Raw genomic sequence first — 14,361 nt, 5'->3', positions numbered from 1 at the left:
TTATAACAAACTGTCTCTCAGACCACAGTGCAATCAAACTAAAACTCAGGATTAAGAAACTCACTCAAAACCGCTCAACTACATGGAAACTGAACAACCTGCTCCTGAATGACTACTGGGTACATAATGAAATGAAGGCGGAAATAAAGATGTTCTTTGAAACCAACGAGAACAAAGACACAACATACCAGAATCTCTGGGACACGTTCAAAGCAGTGTGTAGAGGGAAATTTATAGCACTAAATGCCCACAAGAGAAAGCAGGAAAGATCCAAAATTGACACCCTAACAACACAATTAAAAGAACTAGAAAAGCAAGAGCAAACACATTCAAAAGCTAGCAGAAGGCTAGAAATAACTAAAATCAGAGCAGAACTGAAGGAAATAGACACACAAAAAACCCTTCAAATAATTAATGAATCCAGGAGCTGGTTTTTTGAAAAGATCAACAAAATTGATAGACTGCTAGCAAGACTAATAAAGAAGAAAAGAGAGAAGAATCAAATAGATGCAATAAAAAATGAAAAAGGGGATATCACCACCAATCCCACAGAAATACAATCTACCATCAGAGAATACTACAAACACCTCTATGCAAATAAACTAGAAAATCTAGAAGAAATGGATAAATTCCTCGACAAATACACCCTCCCAAGACTAAATCAGGAAGAAGTTGAATCTCTGAATAGACCAATAACAGGTTCTGAAATTGTGGCAATAATCAATAGCTTACCAACCAAAAAGAGTCCAGGACCTGATGGATTCACAGGCAAATTCTACCAGAGGTACAAGGAGGAACTGGTACTATTCCTTCTGAAACTATTCCAATCAATAGAAAAAGAGGGAGTCCTCCCTAACACATTTTATGAAGCCAGCATCGTCCTGATACCAAAACCCGGCAGAGACACAACCAAAAAAGAGAATTTCAGACCAATATCCTTGATGAACATTGATGCAAAAATCCTCAATAAAATACTGGTAAACTGAATCCAGCAGCACATCAAAAAGCTTATCCACCATAATCAAGTGGGTTTCATCCCTGGGATGCAAGGCTAGTTCAACATATGCAAATCAATAAATGTAATCCAGCATATAAACAGAACCAAAGACAAAAACCACATGATTATCTCAATAGATGCAGAAAAGGCCTTTGACAAAATTCAACAACCCTTCATGCTAAAATCTCTCAATAAATTAGGTATTGATGGGACGTATCTCAAAATAATAAGAGCTATCTACGACAAACCCACAGCCAATATCATACTGAATGGGCAAAAACTGGAAGCATTCCCTTTGAAAACTGGCACAAGACAGGGATGCCCTCTCTCACCGCTCCTATTCAACATAGTGCTGGAAGTTCTGGCCAGAGCAATCAGGCAGGAGAAGGAAATAAAGGGTATTCAATTAGGAAAAGAGGAAGTCAAACTGTCCCTGTTTGCAGATGACATGATTGTATATCTAGAAAACCCCATTGTCTCAGCCCAAAATCTCCTTAAGCTGATTAGCAACTTCAGCAAACTTCAACAAAATCAATGTACAAAAATCACAAGCATTCTTGTACACCAATAACAGACAAACAGAGAGCCAAATCATGAGTGAACTCCCATTCACAATTGCTTCAAAGAGAATAAAATACCTAGGAATCCAACTTACAAGGGATGTGAAGGACCTCTTCAAGGAGAACGACAAACCACTGCTCAATGAAATAAAAGAGGATACAAACAAATGGAAGAACATTCCATGCTCATGGGGTGGAAGAATCAATATCGTGAAAATGGCCATACTGCCCAAGGTAATTTATAGATTCAATGCCATCTCCATCAAGCTACCAATGACTTTCTTCACAGAATTGGAAAAAACTACTTTAAAGTTCATATGGAAAGAAAAAAGAGCCCGCATCGCCAAGTCAATCCTAAGCCAAAAGAACAAAGCTGGAGGCATCACGCTACCTGACTTCAAACTATACTACAAGGCTACAGTAACCAAAACAGCATGGTACTGGTACCACAACAGAGACATAGATCAATGGAACAGAACAGAGCCCTCAGAAATGATGCCGCATATCTACAACTATCTGATCTTTGACAAACCTGACAAAAACAAGAAATGGGGAAAGCATTCCCTATTTAATAAATGGTGCTGGGAAAACTGGCTAGCCATATGTAGAAAGCTGAAACTGGATCCCTTCCTTACACCTTATACAAAAATTAATTCAAGATGGATTAAAGACTTACATGTTAGACCTAAAACCATTAAAATCCTACAAGAAAACCTAGGCAGTACCATTCAGGACATAGGCGTGGGCAAGGACTTCATGTCTAAAACACCAAAAGCAATGGCAACAAAAGCCAAAATTGACAAATGGGATCTAATTAAACTAAAGAGCTTCTGCACAGCAAAAGAAACTACCATCAGAATGAACAGGCAACCTACAGAATGGGAGAAAATTTTTGCAACCTACTCATCTGACAACGGGCTAATATCCAGAATCTACAATGAACTCAAACAAATTTACAAGAAAAAAACAAACAACCCCATGAAAAAGTGGGCAAAGGACATGAACAGACACTTCTCAAAAGAAGACATTTATGCAGCCAAAATACACATGAAGAAATGCTCATCATCACTGGCCATCAGAGAAATGCAAATCAAAACCACAATGAGATACCATCTCACACCAGTTAGAATGGCCATCATTAAAAAAGCAGGAAACAACAGGTGCTGGAGAGGATGTGGAGAAATAGGAACACTTTTACACTGTTGGTGGGACTGTAAACTAGTTCAACCATTGTGGAAGTCAGTGTGGCGATTCCTCAGGGATCTAGAACTAGAAATACCATTTGACCCAGCCATCCCATTACTGGGTATATACCCAAAGGACTATAAATCATGCTGCTATAAAGACACATGCACACGTATGTTTATTGCGGCACTACTCACAATAGCAAAGAGTTGGAACCAACCCAAATGTCCAACAACGATAGACTGGATTAAGAAAATGTGGCACATATACACCATGGAATACTATGCAGCCATAAAAAATGATGAGTTCATGTCCTTTGTAGGGACATGGATGAAACTGGAAAACATCATTCTCAGTAAACTATCGTAAGGACAAAAAACCAAACACCGCATGTTCTCACTCATAGGTGGGAATTGAACAATGAGAACTCATGGACACAGGAAGGGGAACATCTCACTCCGGGGACTGTTGTGGGGTTGGGGGAGGGGGGAGGGACAGCATTAGGAGATATACCTAATGCTAAATGACGAGTTAATGGGTGCAGGAAATCAACATGGCACATGGATACATATGTAACAAACCTGCACATTGTGCACATGTACCCTAAAACCTAAAGTATAATAAAAAAAAAAAGGAGTAAGAAGTATTTATTTTCCCTACATACTCTAGACCATTTGAATTATTTACCACAAACTTAAATAAGTTATCACATTAATTACACTAATATCCCATAAGGAAGCAAAGGCTGAGATGATAATTGAATAACTTTATCATGTAAGAACATTCCTGGCAATCCCAAATGTACCTAGTCTGGAATTTCTTCCAAGGTTATTAGTTTTAAATTCTTTGTTTCTTTTATCTTGCTACCTACATATGTTAACAACTATTAGGAAAAAAAAACAGCAGCCATAAAATACATATTTTAACTTAGCTTCATTCATGTCTAAATTAAATGCACTCAATAAACAAAATATATATAAACTGTCCCACTATAGGCTTTAAAACTTGTCAGCATTTAACAATCCACAGATAGCAAACACTTGACCAGTGAAGACTGATAAAGCTATAACTTAGTTGCTGATTCAAGAGGGACAAGTATTAAGACAATAGCTTCATTCTTCCATATTTCCCAGGTATGTTGATTCCAGCAGATTGTCTACATTCTAAAAGCAAACAATTTTAGCAGCAGTTTGTGTGGCAGCACAAACAGTACCCAGAATAGGTTCAACTACAGATCTTGGCACCTATCTTGTTAACTAGCCATGTCTTGAAATGGAACATCATGGAAGACTTTGGTTGCCAAAGATGAAGTATTTGGATTTTATTGTTCACAAATGCAATGTACTGTGACTAATGTGATACCAAACACTAAAATCCAAATGAGAGTCTAGAGATGGTGAAGCCCAATTCAAAGTGATTAGTTATGGCAACAACTTGTTGGAGATCAAAAATATAGATATTAAATTCTCAGTGTCTCTTAACAGAACTGGTTGAATAAATTAAGGCACATTCATATACTGAAACACAAAGCAGCCATTAAATTCATGCAAAACATTACAGAAATCAATATTCCACCTTATCATAAAACTTGACACTGTTTCCTCCAATGGTCATTTAACACCAGTGTCATGAACTGCTTAAGGCATAAAGTCTCACACACTATACACCCATACGTTCCTCAGCAAGCAAGAGGAGTTTGCTGCTGTCGCCAGCATTCCCAGTTTAATTCTACACCAGTCCTAGGAAGTACATGACATTCATGTCCTGCTAAGTATGACCAGTGTGCTTCTGCTCTATCTGCCAAGGGTCTTGAGCCATCTTAATTGCACAGAGTGATATTCACATCTCATCCCAACTAGTTCTCTTTTCTTTGCTTATTCTGTTGCATAGCTCCTGAAGCAGAAACCATTCTTTGATAACAATGCTATGTAACATGGTGGTTAGAAATGTGACACTTTGTGGATCAAATAAGCCTGAGTTTGAATCCAAGTTCTACCCCTGACCACTTATAGGATCTTGGGCAAAGTACTGAATCTTCCATGACTTAATTTTCTTTGTTTTTTTTTTTTTTTTTTTTTGAGACGGAGTCTCGCTCTGTCTCCCAGGCTGCAGTGCAGTAGTGTGATCTCGGCTCACTGCAAGCTCCACCTCCCGAGTTCACGCCATTCTCCCACCTCAGCCTCCGGAGCAGCTGGGACTACAGGCACCCGCCACCACACCCGGCTAATTTTTTGTATTTTTAGTAGAGACGGGGTTTCATCGTGCTAGCCAGGATGGTCTCGATCTCCTGACCTCGTGATCCACCCACCTCGGCCTCCCAAAGTGCTGGGATTACAGACGTGAGCCACCATGCCCGGCCAATTTTCTCATCTTTAAAGTACAACTGATAGATACATTACACATGGTTTAATGGATTAAATGAGAGAATGCAGGATTACTGTGAAGTATTAGCACAGTGCCTGGAAAATAATAAGTGCTCAGCAAATAATAGGTTTTAATTCTAGAGTTTCTGAACCTTCTTCATTACATGCTTTTGCCACCTTTTCATCATATCTCCAAAGATCAAAAATGTTCAAACCATTACATTGATACAGTAAAAGAATCTCTTGGTCACAGCACATGTTAATCTAGATGGAATCTTATTAGACAATCAGAGAAGGTCTGAATTTCTTTACAATAGAGAAAAACCTGAGTCTAATGCTTATGTATTTGTGCAGCGGAATGTGCAGCATATAACAGTAACATAGCCACTTTGTGCCAAGTTTGCTTAAAATTCAAAAACCTTAAAAACTAACATAAAATACACATGAGATTGCATCTGGGAAAATTGAATCAAATTAGTTTTCAACTTTCTGTGCTTGCAGGGACAGGAATCTGAATAAATAAAATCCATAGATCACACAAACAAAAGGAAATCTAGTTTAAAACAAGTTAGACCTCTTCTAACAACAGATGTTGAAGAGGATATAGAGAAATAGGAATGCTTTTATACTGTTGGTGGGAATGTAAATTAATTCACCCATTATGGAAGACAGTGTGGTGATTCCTCAAGGATCTAGAGCCAAAAATACCATTTGACCCAGCAATCCCATTACTGGGTATACACCCAAAGGAATATAAATCATTCTACTATAAAGACACATGCACACATATGTTTATTGCAGCACTATTCCCAATAGCAAAGACTTGGAACCAACCCAAATGCCCATCAGTGATAGACTGGATAAAGAAAATGTGGCACATATACACCATGGAATACTATGCAGTCATAAAAAAGGATGCGTTCATGTTCTTTGCAGGGACATGGATGAAGCTGGAAACCATCATTCTCAGCAAACTAACACAAGGACAGAAAACCAAACACCACATGTTCTCGCTCATAAGTGAGAGTCGAACAATGAAAACACATGGACACAGGGAGGGGAATATCACACACTGGGGCTTGTCAGGGGGTGGGGGGCTAGGAGAGGGATAGCATTAAGAGAAATACCTAATATAGATGACAGGTTGATGGGTGCAGCAAACTACCATGGCAGGCGTATACCTATGTAACAAACCTGCATGTTCTGCACATGTACCCCAGAACTTAAAAGTATAATAATAAAAAAAAAAAAAAAGTTCATGCTCTTCTAAAATCTTCTGTCTGGGAAGTTTGCAAATGTTATTGATTTGTTTCATTTGCAACAGTTTCAGTTGATTTTCAGTTTCAGTTTCATTGCAAATGTTACTGATTTCAGCTGAAAATGAAATCTCCCAAGAAGAGGAAAGAAATGAAAGAAGCAAAGAAATAATAATAAAGATACTAAACAACTAACTACTGGAGAGTGGGCAATGCCATGGTGCTCAGTGGTCAGCCCCTAATTATAAGGAAGTCTCCCTCATTTCAGATAGTTCTGCAAGAAGAGGGCAGTCCTAAAATAGCCCACATTAAGCAGTCTGGAAACCTACAGGCTCCCCAGCTTTGCTCAGACTTCCTGGCTTCAGGAAAAGAACCATCTATAGTCCGAGTAAGTGATGTTGGCCTTACCCCACCCACTCACTCCTCCTTCACATGTACCTCCAAAAAAGTAAAAAGCAAGCCCATGTCACAACTAGCAGTCATGAGCTGAATCCACCTGACAGATGGGTTTTGTTTGGCTTGCAGAGTTTAAAAGGGAACAAAAAATTCGGTTGCCAACACCTAGAATGGAGAGATTTCACATAAAATCCAGATCTCTGGCTCCTTTTAAAATTTTAGATTTTGCAACACCAGGCCAGCATGCCCAGTGGGAATAGGTAACGGAACCCTTTTTTAAATGGAGTGTACACTCTCCAATTTGCCATTGTTCCCACCACTCCCTGTTCTGACACCCAGCCCACCACACTCATTGATATTAGCTGCCTGGCACTGGTCGATATTTGAGTGCCCAGAGCCCACTGGTCATTAAGTACAGCAAGCCAGATGTGCCAAATGTCAATAGCAACCAATATGTCTAGTAACTAACACAAAAACATAATAGCAGAGAATCTGATCATTTAATGGAAAAAAAAAAAACCTGGTCTGGCTATTAAAATATATGTTTCTTTCCTAGGACCACTGTTGTGTAAAATTAGGCAAGTTAACTCATCTTTCCTAAATTTCAGTGTCCTCAAGTAAGAAGTGGGGATAATAATACCAGTGTCACAGCATATGTTATGGAAGATAATGTGTGTTATTTTAAAGTCCTTTATAAAGTAGAATAAGTTAAATATAGATTATGATACTGAATTACTCTAAGCAATAGTTGACACAAGAATAAATGAAAGTTATACTATAGATGTTTAACGTTACCACACACACAAAAAAAATCTAATTCATTGACCTGCTAATGATTTCATGTTATTCTCCATACTTTGCAAATTCAAAATGTATGCACTTAAATGCTAGAGCCACAATTTAAAATTCTTTATTACCAAGAGAAAGAAAACTTAAAAAAGGAAAAAATAATGCCTTTGTACCTCATTATTCTTAGGATTAATTAGAATTTGGGTCATAGATTCTGGTTTTCTAAAAGTTAATGGTATATCAGAGGACCTTAACTGAGGATTTGGAGAAGGCACAGATCATTCACTGTACGTCTGCCTAGAACTTCATTAAGCAATGTCTGGATCTGATTGTACCCATAAAATTTCTGTGCCCAAATGAATTTCAAATAAAGCTTCCTAAAGGAATGAGAGTCTATTAAATCCCTTCCTCCTGGAACTGCCGGCAGTGTTTAGGAGATGAGATGACACTGACTGAGCACCTCATATCAGGCTCCCTTAATAAACCAAATAATTTCAAACCTTGGGACACAAATAACATTAGCAGAGGCAAGGTGATGGCCAGAACGGGAAGCTGAAATTCTGAAACAAGCAAAATTTCTCACAATTTCCCTTCATCAGGCCAACAGTCACAGTGCTAGACAAAGGGAATTTGTCTTAATAAGTGATGCATGAACTGCCTCAATCTTGGTGCCTGCTCCACAGAAAGCCACTGTGACCCTCCAAGAAACTACAATGTCATCCAATGCTGCCCCCAACAAATGATAGGGACCCTGACCTGGGCATAGTCTGTCCATCTCCCTCAAAATAAAAGAAGAAGTGATCTTCTTTGAGAATATGAACTAGAAAATACCCAAGATAAAGGGTATTACTTTATCTTTCTCATAGCATTTAACTGCAAAAAAAAAAAAAAAAAAAAATGGGGGGAGGCATTTGTGTGCATGTCTAGCTCTTCTAGCTGTAGGGCCCAGTGCTAGTGTATAGTGAGCACCCGATTCATTTTCTTAAGTTGTGCTAAATTGTCTTCGTTCTCCATTTTCTGACTTAGCAGCACAAAAGACCTAAAAACCTCCAAGCACTTTATTTATCTGGGATCTCCCCTTTTGGGCCATAGAGTGAATTACGGTACTGTGCTCACCACTAGTGGGCAAAATGATAAAACTTTGAAATATAAGACTTACATCAGGCCGGGCGCGGTGGCTCACGCCTGTAATCCCAGCACTTTGGGAGGCTGAGGCGGGCGGATCACAAGGTCAGGAGATCGAGACCATCCTGGCTAGCACGATGAAACCCCATCTCTACTAAAAATACAAAAAATTAGCCGGGCGTGGTGGCGAGCGCTGTAGTCCCAGCTACTCGGGAGGCTGAGGCAGGAGAATGGCGTGAACGCAGGAGGCGGAGCTTTCAGTGAGCGCCGAGATCGCACCACTGCACTCCAGCCTGGGCGACAGAGCGAGACTCCGTCTCAAAAAAAAAAAAAAAAAAAAAAGACTTACGTCAAACTGTGCACAGTGGAATATCTCCTGGATTCTGTAAAGGCAGATTGATAATGCAATCATGGTACACCACCACTGATACTGCTCAGCCCTTAAAATTCAGGCTCCAAATGGGAGGAGTGGGATTCTCCAGCTCCGCTCCGCTCCTGCGCTCCCATCGCTTCACCGCTAGGGAGCAGCCTAGCCAGCATTCCCACAGGGTTGGAGCTGGAACTGCACACTGGAGAGCTAAACAGACAAAGCATTCAGTTTCTGCCTCAGGCACTCACTGACAGGGCAAATACAGAAACTTCAAATCCTCGTATCTTGGTTTTGTCATCTGTAAAATGGGATAACAGCTCTTACCATAGGACTCCTGCGAAGAGTAAATGTATATAAAGGGCTTGGCACCCCGCCTGGCACACAGTAGTGGTGTAATAGATGCCACCACCCTCGTGTAGGGAGAAGAGATGTACACTGACCCCGAGTGAGCTTGAAGATGACGCTGTGATCAAGCTTGGAGTGGGCTTCCAGGCACACTGGTGTCACCCCGGGATCTGGGGCCCAAGGCAACACTTCTCAAGCCTTTCTGTTGGAACCCCGCTAACTGTAAAGAGCGGTGAATGTATGCCCTGGGGCCTGTTGGAAGATTCCAAATTTATTCTTGTTTTGTGGTAAACCTCCATGTCTTTTTAATTTGCTCCCAAGCAAATTTGTCTTGGTTTTAATGTCAAAACAACACTGCCTCCTCCTACATCCCTGAGAAATATGAACCTTTAGGGAGGCGTGCTATAATCATATGGTGACCTTGCTGACCCGTCGGCACCTTCCCCACACACTTGAGGATACATGTGCCTCAGTGTGCTACCACGTGGGACTGCCCTTCCATTAGCACAAGTGAGAGTGTGGGTCCACCTTTGGATATTGTAGCGTCTCATGATTTATTTATTTTTATTATTTTTTTTTTTTTTTTGAGACAGAGTTTTGCTCTTTTTGCCCAGGCTGGAGTGTAATGGCATGATCTCGGCTCACTGTAACCTCCACCTCCCCAGTTCAAGCGACTCCCCTGCTTCAACCTCCCAAGCAGCTGGGATTACAGGCATGTGCCACCACGCTTAGCTAATTTTGTATTTTTAGTAGACGGGATTTCACCGTGTTGGTCAGACTAGTCTCAAACTCCTGACCTCAGGTGATCTGCCCACCTCGGCCTCCCAAAGTGCTGGGATTACAAGCATCAGCCGCCGCGCCCGGCCAGCATCTCATGATTAATAAATAAAACGCCAAGGCCCTGAAAAACTAAAGGATTTTCTCCAAATCACCATGTGGGAGGAGATAGGCTGAAACAGGGACCAGCTCTCTGAGCTCAGCCTACTTTCATCTCTGGTCATAAACATCATAAAAACAGAACACAACACATTCGTGAACAAAGTTAGGCCAACCATAATGCCAAAGTGATCTTAACAGAATCACAAATGTCATAGGCACCCTAAGGGAATGTCGTAAGTATGTCATAACATTTGAGAGAAGTGCCTGCTGTTTACCAAATACAGGTGAATAAATAAAGGAAATAAATAAATAAATAAATAAATGTACTTCAGTGGCTCAGTTTGGGAATAAGTATGAAGAATTTGCATTTGAAATCCTCATAAAAGTCACATTAGCCAAAGTTATGTTTCCATAAGACATAGTATTTGCAGATTGGGTCATCTGCACTGACCCTATGTGGCTGTTTCTGACCAAAAACATATGCAGATTCCGACTAGTTCATAGGCCTTAGACAGGAGTAGCTATTGGTAAACAGTGAAACAGCTGTAGGGAAATTAGACTTTCTTAATACTTAATATACAGAATGACAATACTACATGTACATATTTTGAAAAAAGAATATATACACTTACAGTGAGACAGTTTCAAAATATTTTGCTGACGAGGGGTACAGTGTAAGTTAGAAAATAATATCTAAACTCAAATAAGCACTAATATTAAAAGATAACTACTCTTTTACTTTTTAACTAAAATATTCAGGTGATTCTTAAATCGAACTTTAAATGATGTCCATAATATGAAAATCTTAAAAAAAAAAAAAAAATGGTATTTTCGTGTCTTGCCACAGTAAAGATGATCAGATACTTACCTCTAGGGGGAGCTCAAGGCTTTGTCTCTACTCAGTGTTTTCTGTTTTCCCGATGTTCCGTGGCAGAGCCCTTGGGACCTCTCCACTTGGGAAAAGATGCTCCACCCCATCCCTCTCATCCCCTTAAAAAATTGCAAAAATTTGGGGTGGGAGGAGGTGCTCAGGAGAAAAAGAGACTCTGGGAAAACTAATGGGCCAATCTCAGCCCACTAGGTGGTTATTTTTCTCTTTGGGGATAAAGCCTAACCATTATAAACCCAGTGTTTGCCTGGAGGATCCCCTTAGCAAATCCCTCAAACTACCAGTGGCAGTAGTATGAAACTGTGGACATTCATGCCCCATCATCCTTGGCTTCTTAGGATTACTGACTAGTACTCTTAGCACTAGTGGCTGTATAAGTACCGCTTTAATTTATACCAGCATTTCCCAAAATGTACTTTCAAAGAACACCAGTTTGACTGTAAGTTAGCAAATTTTATGTAAATAAAGGGTTGCCTGTCAAAGGAGTTTAGAAAACACTGGGTTAAACTAAGTTCAAAAGTGTTCCTTTGTGCAGGACTTCTCATAGTCTGTAATGCATGGTGACTCTCCAAAAGAAGGGACAAGTTGGAAGTGTTTCTCAAGTCTATATGACCACAGGTCTCTCTTTTAAGGGCTTCCTCTTAGGCCTGTTATTAGAACACTCCCTCAGACATTTTGCTCAAGATTGCTGAGGTCGTGGTTAAGAAAAGCAGCACAGATTTGGTGGTTTTGGTTTTTTTTTTTTTAAACAACTCAGCCGAGTATATTTCAAACAAAAAGGGAGCGTTTGGTCTGAATTATCTGGATATCTGCTTCAATTAGCCACTCTAATTTACATGTACACTGAAAGCTTTGGGGTCCCACCTCCCTGCCATCACCTAATATTGTCTATGATAGGGAACTCATTAGGCCAACAGCATACAAAAATTTGGATTTATACTAAAAAAATGACTATTTACATCACAAAATGAGATTCCCCATAAAACTCCTTAAATCACAGATTCTCCCACCACATTTAAAAAATGATTCTGCAAAATAACAGTTAAGTTTACCCACTTACACATTCTCAACAAAACTCCTGGCTCACAGAGAGACACAACTGCATGTGGCATTGCACAGTGACTATTGCATTAAATACACACAGATGTAAACCACTTCTTTTTAAAAATTTTTCATATAAGCTTTTTTCAATAGGACACAAATTATTTTTATGTTATTCTGCCTCACTGTTTTTCTACCACATCTAGGCAAGTACAATCTGCATAAATAATTGCTAGTCATGCCATTTTGCTACCCAGGTAAGGTATGTTAAGGCCATGTTGCTACTACTAGTCGCCGTCTTCATGAGATGGGGTAGCTGGGTGGTGAATACAGTGGTTCTGGGGGAGGTGGATCAGGATTACGGACAGGCCTTTTTAAACTCTAGTTCTTAGGCAACTGCCATCAGATTCTGCCCTCAGGTGAGAGCCACTGCTCCATGGTGTTAAAATGACAGAAAAAAAGTTGTATCCCAAAGAAATATTAGAGCAGGAAAATTATTACAAATCAGGAATTTAGGACTACAGTTTCCAAAGTGGAGTTACATACTCCAGAAAATATGTTTTAAAATAATAGAATTTCTGTTCATACTTTTATCTCAAAAATTAGAAATTAGACTTTCTTAATATTTAATATACAGAATAACAATACTATATGCTTATGATTTGAAGAAATCATATACATATAGTATTGAAGAATCATTTGAAGAATAGGCACACATTTTAGAGAGAGACATTTTCAAACTATTTTGCTAATGAGAGGCACAATTTAAAAGTTGGGAAACCAATGCGCCCGCCGTGTCCGTGGAGAGAGGCTGAGGCGGCCGACCTCCGGCCCGAGGCACCGGGGCGCCGGGACGGCGAAGATATTGGCTTCCTTGGTCCGGGCAACTGTCCGGGCTGTGAGCAAGAGGAAGCTGCAGCCCACCCGGGCAGCCCTCACCCTAACACCTTCAGCAGTAAACAAGATAAAACAACTTCTTAAAGATAAGCCGGAGCATGTAGGTGTAAAAGTTGGTGTCCGAACCAGGGGCTGTAATGGCCTTTCTTATACTCTGGAATATACAAAGACAAAAGGAGATTCTGATGAAGAAGTTATTCAAGATGGAGTCAGAGTATTCATCGAAAAGAAAGCACAGCTAACACTTTTAGGAACAGAAATGGACTATGTTGAAGACAAATTATCCAGTGAGTTTGTGTTCAATAACCCAAACATCAAAGGGACTTGTGGCTGTGGAGAAAGCTTTAATATTTGAAATCTCCGGACTCTTCTGGCCATAGGTTTCAGGAAAGCTCGTGGAAGCTTTGGGGCTCACTGCAGAAATCATATGACTGTCACGTGCTGGAAAACAAAGTGATACATCTTGAAAATGAAGCCAGTGTGTTGAATTCCAGAAGAAATGATATTTGTATTCTCTATAGGGGACAAAATGAGAAGCCATCACTCTCTTTGGATCATTTAGATCTCTTGCATCCTTTGTTTTAGAACCAGTTTCATTGAAGTTGCCTTCCTGGACACCTGTTTATCCATTTCCTGAACTGTGTGCACTCCTTGGATCGCTATTGAATGGCTTGAACATCCCTCAGCATTTCTCCCAACCAGATCGGCGACTCCTAAAATCCGAGACAGGACGTCCTGACTGCTGGCAGTAATATGGTGCTGCATTGTTTTTTCCACCCAAACTTACCATAGCCTTTTTATACATTTTTATAAAAAATTTCATTGTCAGCTGCCTCATTGCATACCCTTTAATAGTACCAGGCAAAGATTTTCTTCAACTATAGTACAGATTAGTTCTGAGTGATGGTATCAAAAGGTGAGAAAGATGTCATCCACCTGTTTTTTAATCCATTTCTTTTGCCACACTATATGTCTGTTCAGAGATGGGATCTCAAGCTGACTTTGATTCTTTTAGTTGAGGAGTCTCTTAAAGCCATCTAGCCCACCTTTGTCAATTCCCTATGTGAGGAAGCAAAACTCCAGGGAAGCCAAAGGGCTCCTCCTCTCCACCCTGACTCTACAGGCCGGGGGAGAGTAGGGACTCTACCCCCCTCTCCCCTTCATTGTAGGTGACACATGCTCTGCCCTCTGAGGCAGTCAGCGAAGGCAAATGGTCTGACTGCTTTATGTGGTCAACATTTTGATAGAATTTCTTTATAATTTGATAGA

The 14,361-nt window shown here is 40.1% G+C and overlaps 1 pseudogene; it reads left to right on the top strand.

The window, feature by feature from the left end:
- Window positions 1-6,578: 6,578 nt before the first annotated feature.
- On the top strand, window positions 6,579-13,503 carry LOC100581826 (annotated as a pseudogene).
- Window positions 13,504-14,361: the final 858 nt, after the last annotated feature.

Source organism: Nomascus leucogenys, chromosome 18, assembly GCF_006542625.1.
Source record: "Nomascus leucogenys isolate Asia chromosome 18, Asia_NLE_v1, whole genome shotgun sequence".
Classification (NCBI taxonomy): Eukaryota; Metazoa; Chordata; class Mammalia; order Primates; family Hylobatidae; genus Nomascus; species Nomascus leucogenys.
Note: the sequence above shows the minus strand (reverse complement) of the source record. Positions and strands in the feature narration are given on the sequence as shown.